This window comes from Babylonia areolata, chromosome 6, assembly GCF_041734735.1.
Source record: "Babylonia areolata isolate BAREFJ2019XMU chromosome 6, ASM4173473v1, whole genome shotgun sequence".
NCBI classification, from domain to species: Eukaryota; Metazoa; Mollusca; class Gastropoda; order Neogastropoda; family Buccinidae; genus Babylonia; species Babylonia areolata.
In genome coordinates, this window is record NC_134881.1 from 49,432,607 (window position 1) to 49,447,537 (window position 14,931).

Consider the following 14,931-nt stretch of genomic DNA (forward strand, 5'->3'; position numbering starts at 1 on the left):
TCTCTCTGTATATATGTATATACCTCAAACTCTTCGCTTTCTCTCTCTCTACCTGTGTCTTTCAGATTATCTCCCTCCCTCACTCTCTGTCTCTCAGATTCTATCTCTCTTTCTCTCTATCAGGTTCTGTGTGTGTGTGTGTGTGTGTGTGTGTGTGTGTGTGTGTGTGTGTGTGTGTGTGTGTGTGTGTGTGTGTCTCGGATTCTCTCCCTCTTTTTCTATGTGTCACTCTCTCTCTCTCTTTCTCTCTCTCTTTCTCTCAGATTCTCTCTATCGCTATGTGTCTCTCAGACTCTCTCTCTCTTCCTCTCTGTCTCTCAGAGATTCTCTCTCACTGTCTCTCTCTTTCTCTCTCACTCTTTCTTTCTCTGTCTCTCTCTGTATCTCAGATTCTCTCTGTCTCAGATTCTCTGTCTCTCTCTCTGTCTCCCCACCCCCCCTCTCTTTCGCTATCTCTCTCTCACATTCTGTCTATCGCTATGTGTCTCTCAGACTCTCTCTCCCTCTTCTCTGTGTCACTCAGATTCTCTCTCTGAAAGCTCAAAATGGTGTTTTTTATAATATATATTCTCTCTGTGTGTCTCTCTCTATGTCTATCTCTCTCAGGTTCTCATATTTTCTCTCTCTCTGTCCTCTCTCTCTCTCTCTCTTTCTCTCTCCCTCTCCCTCTGTCACTCAGATTCTCTCTCTCTTTCTTTCTCCCTCTCCCCACACCTCTCTCTCTCAGATTCTTTCTATCTCTATGTGTCACAGAATATCTCTCTCTCTCTCTCTCTCTCTCTCTCTCTCGCTCTCGCTCTCTCTGTCTCAGATTCTCTCTGTCTCTCAGATTCCCTCCCTCCCTCTCTTTCTATCTCTGTCACTTATTCTGTCTGTCTGTCTGTCTGTCTGTCTGTCTGTCTCTCTCTCTCTCTCTCTCTCTCTGTCACTGAAATTATCTCTATGTCTCTCAGATTCTTTTCTCTCTCTCTCTCTCTCTCTCTCTCTCTCTCTCTCTCTCTGTGTCCTCTGTCTCTGTCTCTCGGATTGTTTCTCTGTGTCTCAGATTTTTTCTATCTCTGTCTCATATTCTCTCTATCTCTTTCCCTCTTTCTCTCTGTGTCACTCAGATCTCTCTCTGTCTCTCTGTCTGTCTCTCTGTCTCTGTCTCTGTCTCTGTCTCTCTCTCTCTCTCTCTCTGTCTGTCTCTGTCCTCTCTCTATCAGATTTTTTCTCTGTGTGTCTCAGATTTTTTCTATCTCTGTCTCATATTCTCACTACCTCTTTCTCTTTGTGTCACTCAGATTCTCTCTCTCTCTCTCTCCCTCTCTCTCTCCCTCTCTCTGTATATATATATATATATATACCTCAGACTCTTCGCTTTCTCTCTCTCTACCTGTGTCTTTCAGATTCTCTCTCTCCCTCACTCTCTGTCTCTCAGATTCTCTCTTTCTCTCTATCAGGTTCTCTCTCTCTCTCTCTCTCTCTCTCTCTCTCTCTCTCTCAGATTCTCTCTCTCAGATTCTCTCTCTGTGTGTCTGTTTTTCTGTGTATGTGTGTGTGTGTGTGTGTGTGTGTGTGTGTGTGTCTCGGATTCTCTCCCTCTTTTTCTATGTGTCACTCTCTCTCTCTCTCTCTCTCTCTCTTTCTCTCAGATTCTCTCTATCGTTATGTGTCTCTCAGACTCTCTCTCTCTCCCTCTTTCTCTCTCTCTCCTCTCTCTCTCTCTCTTTCTCTCTATCCCTCTCACATTATCTCTCTTACTCTCTCTCTATCTCTCTCTATCAGATTCTCTCTCTCACTCTCCCACTCTCCCGATCTCTCTCTCAGATTCTCTCTTTATGTGTCTCTCAGATTCTCTCTCTCTCCCTCTCTGTGTCTCAGAGATTCTCTCTCACTGTCTCTCTCTTTCTCTCTCACTCTTTCTCTCTCTGTCTCTCTCTGTATCTCAGATTCTCTCTCTCTCTCTCTCTCTGTGTCTCCCCCCCCCTCTCTTTCGCTCTCTCTCTCTCACATTCTGTCTATCGCTATGTGTCTCTCACTCTCTCTCCCTCTTCTCTGTATCACTCAGATTCTCTCTCTCTGAAAGCTCAAAATGGTGTTTTTGCTAATATATATTCTCTCTGTGTGTCTCTCTCTATGTCCTCTATCTATCTCTCAGGTTCTCTCTCTCTCTCTCCCTCTCCCTCTGTCACTCAGATTCTCTCTCTCTTAGTCTCTCTCTTTCTCCCTCTCCCCACACCTCTCTCTCAGATTCTTTCTATCTCTATGTGTCACAGAATCTCTCTCTCTCTCTCTCTCTCTCTCTCTCTCTCTCTCTCTCTCTCTCGCTCTCTCTCTCTCTGTCTCAGATTCTCTCTGTCTCTCAGATTCCTTCCCTCCCTCTCTGTCAGATTCTCTCTGTCTGTCTGTCTCTGTCTCTCTCTCTGTCACTGAAATTATCTCTATGTCTCTCAGATTCTTTTTTTTTTCTCTCTCTCTCTGTGTCTCTCTCTGTCTTTCTCTGTGTGTTCTCTCTGTGTCTTTCAGATTCTCTCTCTCTCTCTCTCTTTCTGTGTCTGTGAGATTCTCTCTCCGTCTCTGTCTTTGATTTTCTCTTTCTATTTCACCCTCTCTCTCTCTCTGTCTCAAATTCTCTTTCTCTCTCTCTCTCTCTCTCTCTCTCTCTCTCTCTCTCACTCTCTCTCTCTCTCTATCAGATTCTTTCTCTCTCCTTCTCTCTCTCAGATTCTCTCTATCTCTATGTCTCTCAGACTCGCTCTATATATCTCTCTCTCCCTCTTTCTCTCTGTGTCACTCAGATTCTCTCTCTCTCTCTCTCACCTCTCCCTCTCTCTGTCCTCTCTCTCGGATTGTTTCTCTGTGTGTCTCAGATTTTTTCTATCTCTGTCTCATATTCTCTCTATCTCTCTCCCTCTTTCTCTCTGTGTCACTCAGATCTCTCTCTCTGTCTCTCTGTCTCTGTCTCTCTCTCTCTCTGTGTCTCTCTCTCTCTGTCTTCTCTCTATCAGATTTTTTCTCTGTGTTTCAGATTTTTTCTATCTCTGTCTCATATTCTCTCTACCTCTTTCTCTTTGTGTCACTCAGATTCTCTCTCTCTCTCTCTCTGTATATATGTATATACCTCAAACTCTTCGCTTTCTCTCTCTCTACCTGTGTCTTTCAGATTATCTCCCTCCCTCACTCTCTGTCTCTCAGATTCTATCTCTCTTTCTCTCTATCAGGTTCTGTGTGTGTGTGTGTGTGTGTGTGTGTGTGTGTGTGTGTGTGTGTGTGTGTGTGTGTGTGTGTGTGTGTCTCGGATTCTCTCCCTCTTTTTCTATGTGTCACTCTCTCTCTCTCTTTCTCTCTCTCTTTCTCTCAGATTCTCTCTATCGCTATGTGTCTCTCAGACTCTCTCTCTCTTCCTCTCTGTCTCTCAGAGATTCTCTCTCACTGTCTCTCTCTTTCTCTCTCACTCTTTCTTTCTCTGTCTCTCTCTGTATCTCAGATTCTCTCTGTCTCAGATTCTCTGTCTCTCTCTCTGTCTCCCCACCCCCCCTCTCTTTCGCTATCTCTCTCTCACATTCTGTCTATCGCTATGTGTCTCTCAGACTCTCTCTCCCTCTTCTCTGTGTCACTCAGATTCTCTCTCTGAAAGCTCAAAATGGTGTTTTTTATAATATATATTCTCTCTGTGTGTCTCTCTCTATGTCTATCTCTCTCAGGTTCTCATATTTTCTCTCTCTCTGTCCTCTCTCTCTCTCTCTCTCTCTCTCTCTCTCTCTCTCTCTCTCTCTCTCTCTCTCTCTCCCTCTCCCTCTGTCACTCAGATTCTCTCTCTCTCAGTCTCTTTCTTTCTCCCTCTCCCACCTCTCTCTGTGTCTCACACCTCTCTCTCTCAGATTCTTTCTATCTCTATGTGTCACAGAATATCTCTCTCTCTCTCTCTCTCTCTCTCTCGCTCTCGCTCTCTCTGTCTCAGATTCTCTCTGTCTCTCAGATTCCCTCCCTCCCTCTCTTTCTATCTCTGTCACTTAGATTCTGTCTGTCTGTCTGTCTGTCTGTCTGTCTGTCTCTCTCTCTCTCTCTCTCTCTCTCTCTCTCTCTCTGTCACTGAAATTATCTCTATGTCTCTCAGATTCTTTTCTCTCTCTCTCTCTCTCTCTCTCTCTCTGTGTTCTCTCTGTGTCTTTCAGATTCTCTCTCCACCTCTCTCTGTGTCGCTCAAATTCTCTCTCTGTCTCTCATATTTTCTCTCTCTCTGTCCTCTCTCTCTCTCTCTTTCACACCCTCTCTCACATTCTATCTCTCTTTCTCTCTCTCAGGCTCTCTCTCTCTGTCTGTCGCTATCTCTCTCTCTCTCTCTCTCTCTCTCTCTCTCTCTCTCTCTCTCTCTGTGTCACTCAGATTCTCTCTCTGTCTCTCAAACTCTCTCTCTCCCTGTCTCTCTCTATGTCTCAGATAATATGTCTCTCTCTCTCTTTCTCTTTCTTTCTCTCTCTCTTTCTCTCTGTCACTCAGATCATCTCTCTCTTTCACTCTCTTTCTCTCTGTGTCTCTCTCTCTCACTCTCTCTCTCTTTCTCCGTCTCTCAGATTCTCTCTGTCTCTCTCTCATTCTCTCTCTCTCTCTCTCTGTCCTCTGTGTCTCAGATTCTCTCTCTCTCACTTTGTCTCCCACTCTATGTCTCACTCTCTCTCAGATACTAAATCTCCATCTCTGTGTCTCAGATTCTCCGTCTCCCACTCTCTCTCCCTCTCCCCCTCTCTATTTTCTCACTCACATTCTCTCTTTCTCTATGTGTCATTCTCTCTCGCTCTCTCTTTCTCTCAGTGTCTCAGATTCTTCTCTCTGTTTCTCTCTCTCTCTCTCTCTCTCTCTCTCTCTCTCTCTCTCTCTCTGTCCTCTATGTCTTTCAGATTCTCTCTACCCCTCTGTCTCTCTGTGTCGCTCAAATTCTCTCTCTGTGTCTCAGATTCGTTTTCTGTCATTCTCTCTGTCTGTCTATCAGATTCTCTCTCTCTCTCTCTCTCTCTCTCTCTCTCTCTCCTCTTTCTCTACTTCTCTCATGCTGTTAACTCGGTGCAACACAGTGTTTGTTCTGAAATGTTGATGGTGGATAACAATGTGTGTCCAGAGACGATGCTGTCAAAGATGTTGGGTATGTGATTGGTGATCAATATGATGTAGGTATTAATTGTGAGATTGTGGAAATCAGAAATAATGAATGTAACCATGTGACTGATCGAGATGGTGACTGAAGATTTGATCGTATTCAACAGTGATGATAGTGTGACTGAGGATGGTACTGACTGTGAGGATGTTGCTTGGAACAGTTTGATGATGATGGATGGAAAACATGAAAATAAGAATAAATGCGTTGATGTACATTTGGGTAGTACAAATAGTAGTTCAGTGTTAGATGAAAATGATTTACGTGAGAATGAAAGCACAGAAGCACATGATTGTAGCTGGATGAGTGATGTGGGAGAAGATAATATGGAGAGCTTGGATATTTTGTAAGTACTATTTCATTTCTTCATTGGAATATTTGTGGATTGCTTCCAAAAATGAATGATTCAAGTTTTGTTCAATATGTTTCATTGCTTGATTTTGTTTGTCTCGTAGAAACATTTGTGGAAGAGTTTGAATCTTGTATTTTTAAAGATCATGCGCGATATGTAAAATCAGCAGTTAAACTGACACGACAAGGAAGATGCTCAGGGGGAAAACTTTACTCCCTTTTGTGAAATGTATTGATTGTAACAGTAATTGTAACATTTATGTTAGATAAAAGTTTCTTTGGTTTCAGTAAAAAAAAATGTTCTGCTGTTGTGTGCATATATTCCGCCTAAAAATGCACCATATTATAGTATAAGTGATTTTGATAATGGAATTGATATGTTGGAAGAATGTGTTTTAGATGTGTTTGAAAATGACTATGAGGAGGAGGAAGTAGCTGCAGACATGTGTGTAGATAATGTTAATGATAACTTTACACAAGATAGGCCTATATCTCCAGAAGAAGTACTGCTTGCTATTAGAAAATTGAAAAATGGCAAATCTGCTGGTCCAGATGGACTGGTGAATTTTTTTAACATTCAGGAGAAGTGACTGTTGATTTTGTGGTGAAAATGCTTAATTTTTTGTTTGATAGTGGTATTTATCCAAACAATTGGACAGAATCTATAATCCTGCCATTATTTAAGAAAGGTGACATTAATAATGTAAATAATTATAGAAGCATTTCTTTATATGATATAAGTAGCTAATTATACAGTTCCATCTTACAGGTTGCAAGAATGGATAACTCAGAATGATATAATTGGAGAATATCAAACAGGATTTAAAAAAGGCTATTCAACAATTGACCATATATTTACCTTAATGGCAGCAGTACAGAAACAATTTGCAAATCACAGAAAATTATATGTTGCTTTTGTGGATTTTGAAAAAGCATTTGATTCTGTCTCTAGAAAACTTTTATGGCCTGTTATGTTGAAAAATGGTATTAGTGGAAAGTTGTGTCGTTGTGTGAAAAGTATGTATGAAGAAGTGAAAGCAAGAGTGAGATCAGGGGCAAAACTATCGGAGTGTGTCCACTGCATTCGTGGGGTTAAACAAGGGGATGTTTGTAGCCCTGTTTTGTTTTCACTTTTTATCAATGAACTTGCTTTAGAAATTATGCAGAATGGTCAGCACGGCATTACTTTTGATTTGATTGAATTGTTTGTTTTACTGTTTGCTGACGATATGATTTTGTTATCAGTTGATTTACAGCTACAATTGAACAGCATATATACTGCTGCCAGTAATTTGCACTTGAAAGTAAACATGGACAAAACGAGTATTGTTTTTCGCGTTTCTGCTAAGATCTCCCTTCTAGGGTGCCTCAGTGCGTCCCTAGCAAGGGAGTGAACTCTGTAGCCGCACCTCCTCGCCACGTTAATGTGGGTGTTCCTGCGGGGACATGGGGCAGAATGGGCATGACCTAGTCATGGCGAACGCGGCACGGGTGCGGACGACCGGCGCAATATCAAGACTAGCTCTCGGCAACTCACTCAAGAGAGGTCGCAGACTAGACTGGTCAGGGTAGATGGAGCTCATTAGCCTTGGCAGGCAGTCCATCTAGGGGAGGGATCCCCAATCTCACATCCCCCTGTGCTCACAGGGCAGGACTCTTTAGACCTGAGCTAAGGGAGAAGCCCCCTGACAGAAAACTTGATCCGGCCTGCCGAAGACGGAGTGTGTCAGCTACGGCGCAGGTTTCTGGTTAAAAATTCAGGACACACACGCATCAACGATTATGGTTATGCGTCAGACCACTTTGTCGTCATGGCGTCGTCCCTATCAGCGACAACCGGGGAGGGACGGAGCCGGGCCTCCTGCCTCAAAGGGGCCCACCAAAGCGACCGGTGCCTCTGTCAACCTGAAGGTCAGGGGAAGGCAGAGTAGAGCGACTGACCAGACAAATTCACCACCTGTCAACCTCACAGTAGCTCAGTGGAATGCAGAAGGGCTGAGAAACAAGAAACCAGAACTCCAGGAGTTTCTCCGAAATAACAACATTGATGTCATCTGCATTCAGGAGACCCATTTGAAAGATCCCCAAAGATTTTTTATTAGAGGCTACGAAGCCTTCCGCCAAGATCGAGAGGACAGACACAAGGGAGGAATCCTCACCCTCATCAAAACCTCCATCCCTGCAGTAGAAACAAGCAGATCGGGAAAAGAGGAGCTAGAGCATCACACAGTCAAGCTGCTACTGCCCAGCGGAGAACTACTGATCACCAACTGCTACAGCCCTCCAGGCTCAGCTCTAGCGCTACACAAAGTGAGACTTGAAGCTTCCAGACACCTTGTGGTTGGAGACTTCAACAGCCACTCACCAAGCTGGGGCTATAAGGAAATGGACACGTGGTGAGGAAGTAGAGGACTGGATGATGGACAACAAGCTCATCCTCATCAACCATCCAGAGGACAAACCCACCTGCTACTCCAGAGCATGGAAGACCTGCTCAACACCAGATCTGGCCATCGCCACAGAAGAGGTTCAGCGACTCACCTCCAGAACAGTCAACACACAGCTAGGGGGAAGCGACCATCTGCCAGTCATCCTCAGCATTTCCAGCATAGGATGCACCCAGCACAGAATGGAACCCAGCTGGAACTTCAAACGAGCTAACTGGACTCTCTTCAAAGGAAAAGCAGACAACCTCTGCAAAGACATCAGTACCTCCAACAACCTCAACAACAATGTCAACCTTTTCAGCGATGCACTGCTGCGAGCAGCAAAGCAGTCCATCCCAAGAGGGAAACGCAGAAACTACAAGCCCTACTGGAGTGACACTCTGAAACAGCTCCATGCAGACCTAGACTCCGCCAGAGAAACCATGGAGCAGAGCCCCACTCCTGACAACATCCGGGAATACAACACCATCAAAGAAACCTTCCAACAGCAGAAGAGAACAGAGATACAGAGGAGCTGGAATGAGAAGACCAGCAGTCTCAACATGGAGAAGGACACCGGCAAGTTGTGGAACCTGACCAAGCTTCTGAACGAAGACACGGGCACCAGACACAGCAGAACTGTCATTGAGGAAAACGGCAAGCACCAGCGGGCAAGCAGGCAGCCAACATCCTTGCAGACTTTTACAGAGAGGGCAGCACCACAACACTCCCTGAAGCCCGAGTGCAGGAAGTCCAGAGGGAGATCAAGGAGAAGCTGAAACAGCAGAACCCGAGTCAGTCCATGATGACAGCCTTCTCCATGGCCGAACTCAGGAGCTATCAGGAAACTGAAGAAAAAGAAAGCCCCTGGGAAAGACGGCATCCCGAATGACATGATCAAGAACCTGGGACCTGTAGCCAGACAGAAGCTCCTCTTGATCATCAACCAGTCCTGGGACACAGGGAAACTTCCAGACCAGTGGAGAGAAGCCATCATCGTCCCCATCAGAAAGAAGCAGAAGGATAAGACTAAGAAGTCCAGCTATCGACCAATCAGCCTCCTGAGTTGTCTGGGCAAGGTGATGGAAAGGATGGTGAACACCCGACTCCTGAAACACCTTGAAGAAAACCACCTGCTCAGCAATACCCAATCAGCCTACAGGAAAAACCGCAGCACCGAAGACCAGCTGGTGTACCTTGCACAGGAGATAGAGACTGCCTTTCAAGAAAAGAAGAAGGTGCTTGCAGTCTTCGTGGACCTAACCAAGGCCTTCGACAAGGTCTGGAAGGCAGGACTTCTCTGAAGCTCCTCAACAAGAAAGTGGAAGGGAAGATGTACCGCTGGATCCAGGATTTCCTCCAACACCGCAGGGCAAGGGTAAAACTCGACGGGAAAACCAGCCACCGGGTCACTCTACAGCAAGGTGTGCCACAAGGAGGACTCGTTTCCCCTACACTTTTCCTCATCTTCATCGACGACATCGCTGAGAAGATCTCCAAGCATGTCTCCAGAGCCCTCCACGCTGATGACTTTGCTGCCTGGAGTGCTGCGGAATACCTTACGTCCGCCAGCCACAGAATGCAGGAAGCACTCAACCACGTGGGAACATGGGCCTCTGCCTGGGGAGTAGACATCAACACCACCAAGACAGTCTCAGCAATCTTCTCGCTGTCACCGATGTCAGAAACCTCCCACCTCAAACTGAACGGAAAGCAGTTGAAACAGGATGACACGCCAATGTACCTGGGTGTGAAGCTCGACAAGCGATTGACATGGAACCCCCATCTCAAGGACATCGAGAGACGAGCAACCAGAAAACTGGCCATCCTGAAAAAAACTCGCCGGGACCTCTTGGGGTGCCAACAGCAGCATACTGCAGAGGGTGTACACTAGAACTGTCAGGCCAACCCTGGAGTATGGCAGCACTGCCTGGGCCACGGCATCAGCAACCAACACAAGCCGCCTGAGCAAAGTTCAGAACGCAGGGCTACGGCTGGCGGGATAAAGACGACTCCAGTTCAGGCGATGGAGAAACACACAGGCCTCCACCCACTCGAAGATAGACGAGAGGAAAAAGTCTTCATCCACAGCGAGAAGCTCCTGCGCATGCCAACTCACCCCATGCACGAAAAACTGAAGCACCCAACAAAGAACAGACTGAAGCGGACCAGCTTCAACCACCTCTCCAAGGCCCTGCACCGCCAACATGAAGACCTGCTGCCCTCGTCCCCTGCCGAGATGGAAACACTCCCCGGCTTCGAGGAACCGGCCGACCAACTGGAAGGAGTCTCAATCATCACAAAAGTCCCTGGCATCGACCAAAAGGACTGTCAAGTCCCTCCCCTGCTGAAAGCTCTGACATTGGAGATGATTAAGACTCGGTACAACCCCAGCGAATGGACACACGTCTTCACAGACGGATCCTCGGAGGGAGCGGTGAAGAATGGAGGAGCAGGCATCTTCATCAGGCACACAGATGGAAGACTGACCCCTGGAGCCTTCCCCACAGGAAGAATCTCCTCGAACTACAGAGCGGAGACAGCAGCACTACTCCATGCTGCACATGGCCTCAGGACGTCAGTCAACCCACCACCAAAGATAGCCTTCTTCACTGACTGCAGATCTCTCCTGCAGGGACTCCAGTCAACCAGAAACGAACAGCAGCTGACAAACATCAAAGCAGCCCTTCATGACCTTTCAAAACGGTCGACTGTCACTGTTCAGTGGGTTCCTTCTCACTGTGGGGTCACGGGGAACGAAAAGGCCGATGCTCTCTCCAAGGCAGGCAGCAAAATGAAGCAGTTCAGCCACCCCGTGACCTACAGAGAGGCCAGGACCATCATCCACAACCGAAACCAGAACCAGTGGAAGAGAAGACTGGGTGCAAACAGTGGTGTCGATCCAATCCACCAGCTCCAGAGACACCAGCAGACAGTCCTCTTCAGACTGAGAACTGGCCACTGCCGACTACTAAGTCACCTTCACCGTATGAAGATCGCCCACACTGATGAGTGTCCATGTGGCACTGGACCCCAGACCCCTGAACACATCCTCCAACACTGCCCAACCCATGAAGCTCTACGGCGTCAAACCTGGCCAGGGGGCACAGAGCTACAGGCGCAGCTTTGGGGAGACCGCCACGACCTGGAGAAGACCGTGGGTTACATCGTGCCGACAGGGGTGACCGTCTGACTGATCTTTCTCATCTTAAACATTACATTTTGAAATTATACTCAATACATAAAAAGCTTGCATTTAAAAAAAAAAGTGCATCACAAGTGAGTCTTGAAGGCCTTGCCTCTCTTGTTTCAAAATGTAATGTTTAAGATGAGAAAGATCAGTTTAAAGCAAATTAACTCCACTAGCATTACATAGTAATTTCCCTTTTTTTCTATCTGAACCAAAACGTTTGCAAAATAAATAAAGCTTCCATGCTCAGCAAAAGAAGTTCCTGTTTGAGCCAAAAATGATAATAATGACTGCTCTAGCTGTTGGGTCAGAATATCAGATCAAAGTGCCAAGTTTAGAGAATACAAAAAATAAAAAAATAACAGTAAATGCAGTTTGCATATAATTAGGCTTCATTCTTTATTTTTTTGTGCCCATCCCAGAAGCGCAATATTGTTTTAAACAAGATGACTGGAAAGAACTGAATTTTTCCTATTTTTATGCCAAATTTGGTGTCAACTGACAAAGTAGTTGCAGAGAAAATGTCAATGTTAAAGTTTACCACGGACACACAGACACACACAGACAACCGAACACCGGGTTAAAACATAGACTCACTTTGTTTACACAAGTGAGTCAAAAAACAACAAAAAATCAGCAAAATGTGCATGTTTGTCTCATGAAAACTACAGCCTATACGTCTGGCGTCTGCAGTTCCTGCTGTTTCTGACAGTTTGAAGGTAGTCTCTTCTTAAGAAAACAACCCATTGATATTGTTTCCCTTTTCTTTCTTTCTTTTTTTTTAATATTAAAATTTTTTTTTTAGGGGGTGGGTGTTTTTATTTTGGTGGTTTTTTTTCCTTCTCTATTGTGATTGTCCAGGGTATGGAGAATGTGAAAACTTCAGAATGTGAACTGAACTGTGGGGCTTTTCTGTGTACAGTTTTTTTTTCCTTCGCGCTTTGAATGTGGCCAAACTCCGTCTCAGAGGAGCTAAAAAGAAACTGGAAAAAAGGGTGGCGAATGGTTATTGGAGGCAGGTAAAAGAAAAATAGGCTTGACATAACAAACGAGCACAACAGGAAAGAGGGTGTATTTTTTAGTTAAATGTAAAAAGATCATCTGACACTGACAAGTATTCCAAGAATCATTTTCTTTCACTTGCTCTTTTTGTCCAAACGCTGTGACACCTTCTTGAGAAACTGAAACTCAACAGCTGTCACACACAGACACACACACACACACACACAGAAGGGGTGGGGTGGGGAGGGGGTGTGTGCGATTTCTTACGCACAAATGTTCTGACACAGATTGCCGCCATACATATTCAATCTCTTCCTTTTCAGCGACCAACAGCCCGCGTGACACGCGTGCTCAACAATACCCCACTACAGACGCCACAAACAAACCCACACAGAAATAGATTTCGTACAATGCATTTAATGTACGTGTGTATGCATTCGTATGACACCGATGAGTGTGGCCACACAGTTAATTATAAAATAAACACATCAGGTTTACCCGGTGGCACACTATCTCAACCTCACTCCCACTAACATTAGCGGGGCGCCTGAGGCCCAGTTATCAGGCTAATACTGCAAAATGGTGTGAAAGCATGACCTGTTGCATGCATGTACTGTGACTCAATCTGAACATAGTTACGCACATAGACATCTTGACTCTTTCCTCGTTTGGCTATGAATAGCTATGAAATTAGGTCACCCTTCACGCACCGACCGCGTCACTGTAACTGCAGATCGAAATGTTGTCTGTCCTTTGAACATCACTTTTCATTTTCAAACAATAATTATGTTATCGTTTCAGACACTTTGCTTGAAAAGATTAGCACTAAACATGTAAATAGCTCACTGTAAAACCTGATGACCTTGACCGGTAAACCAGTAACTCAAACTGTTTTGAAGACAAATATAAAATTTGTTGCTAGTGACAACTGAATGAAAATATGAGGTGTTGCACATATTTACTGTGATGCTTCCAGAACATTTTGAGGCACAAAGACGTATCAGCAGTTTATTCAATTGGCTAAATTTAGTAGTGAAATTACGTCACGGTGCACGAACTGACTACATTAATTCACTCAGTACGGCCAGTCTCTCTTCTCCTCTACACAGACCCCTCGGATGTCCAGTGGGTGTCTGAATGACCCAACCTTTAGCTTCTGTCGTCAGAATTGTGGTATTCTTTGTCAACAGTCACGTCTTCAATATAAAGAGCCTTCCGCTTGCAATATTTTGATGATGGTAATTGGGGTGAAACGCTGTTAACGTCGTCTCTTTCGCCGTTCGTATGGAGAGAGTTAAAGTGACTGCTGTTCTAAACAGTTTGTTTATCGCACTTCTTGTGACTATTCACAGAAATACTGTGCTGAACCAGATCTGTGTAATCTGTATACATAAACACTCTGGAATGAATTCATGGTGTTTAAGTTTATCAGCCGCTCGTCGGGAGACTAGTTAATTAGATTTGTACTGAATAAGGTCACAGCAAGATGTGATGGCCTTGACTATCAAATCCATGACTAGGCCTGAAAGATATATCTCAGTAATGTTTGAACAACAAGATACATTTGATTAGGTCATGGTAACCTGGGTATAATCATGTTATTGCAACTACTGAAACAGATATTTCATAATGCAGAAAATACCGCAAGACAGTTTGATCTCCTCCGACAGGCATTCACAATAGGATGAGCCACAATAAGGCCATGGCAGCATAATGTCGAGTTCTTGGAAAACGATTCCAACTGTTTTCACCTCAGGCTTTGTAGAGACAATTTTGCTGTGATAAAAAACAACAACAAACAAACAAAAAAAAACACCCATGAAAGATGAATGCTTTACTAACAGTCCTCAGAACTGTATATAAAACAACAACAACAACAACAACTACAACCGAAAAAAAAACACATGTAAATCAGCGTTTACAATATACTCATCAGCCAATTATAATTGCTTCTCTTTTGTTTTACTTTCTTTATGAAACACACGATGGACACAATTAATTAACATCGTGCATCTTAATTATCACATGTGAACAATACGGTATAATGTTATAAGAAACAATGTCAATTCAAGTTATTTTTTCTGGAAGACCTTGCAGTTTGAAAGTTATTGTTGTTGCTGTTTTTCCATTCTTCATCTTATCTTACGACAGGCATTCACAATAGGATGAGCCACAATAAGGCCATGGCAGCATAATGTCGAGTTCTTGGAAAACGATTCCAACTGTTTTCACCTGAGGCTTTGTAGAGACAATTGGAATGCCAGCAATTGTCTCTGTAGAAGTTTATTTTATTGCCTTTCGTTTTTTTACATTTTATATGGAAACTGCCTCGATCACTTAAGTTTTGAAATAGATGTAACTTCTCCAACAGCTGAAACGATCGCTTTCCTATGATAGTGAGGATATAAGTGTTTTAGTGTTTTAGCTTGAACGATTGCATGAGAAACAATCTTTCATCCTATCACCTTTTTTCTTTTAATTTATTTGCTGATCGTATTTTTGCATCATTCCAGGTTAATTAATATTCAAGTTAGGCCTAATTAACAAGTCTCTGTGTCTACTGAAACGGTCATTTCCAGTCATTACTTACGTTAACCGATTTGAGATGAAATCTTCAAAGTACTGGTACGCTATAGTACAACTAAATTGTTGGACTGATTTCCACCACTGCCACGAAAGTAACTCTACCCATAACCTTCGCAGAAAAGTCGCAACACACCTGTAACACTGAAGGGAAATAACTTTATCTACATTGTGTATCCAAGATGGTTGCCCGGAGGAGCACTTGGTACCTGCACTAGGTCGGGTTGGTGTTTGTGTGTGTGTGT

At 44.3% G+C, this 14,931-nt stretch overlaps 2 protein-coding genes across 2 annotated transcripts in view; one reads left to right on the top strand and one right to left on the bottom strand.

The window, feature by feature from the left end:
* The window catches only part of LOC143283115 (uncharacterized), a 551,198-nt gene that overhangs the window by 390,294 nt on the left and 145,973 nt on the right, over positions 1 to 14,931 (bottom strand). The window lies entirely within an intron of this gene.
* The window catches only part of LOC143283114 (anoctamin-1-like), a 358,246-nt gene continuing 358,179 nt past the window's right edge, over positions 14,865 to 14,931 (top strand). The window contains exon 1 of the mRNA XM_076589234.1: positions 14,865 to 14,904. The gene's annotated coding sequence lies outside the window, so the exon portion shown is untranslated. The remainder of the gene's footprint in view (positions 14,905 to 14,931) is intronic.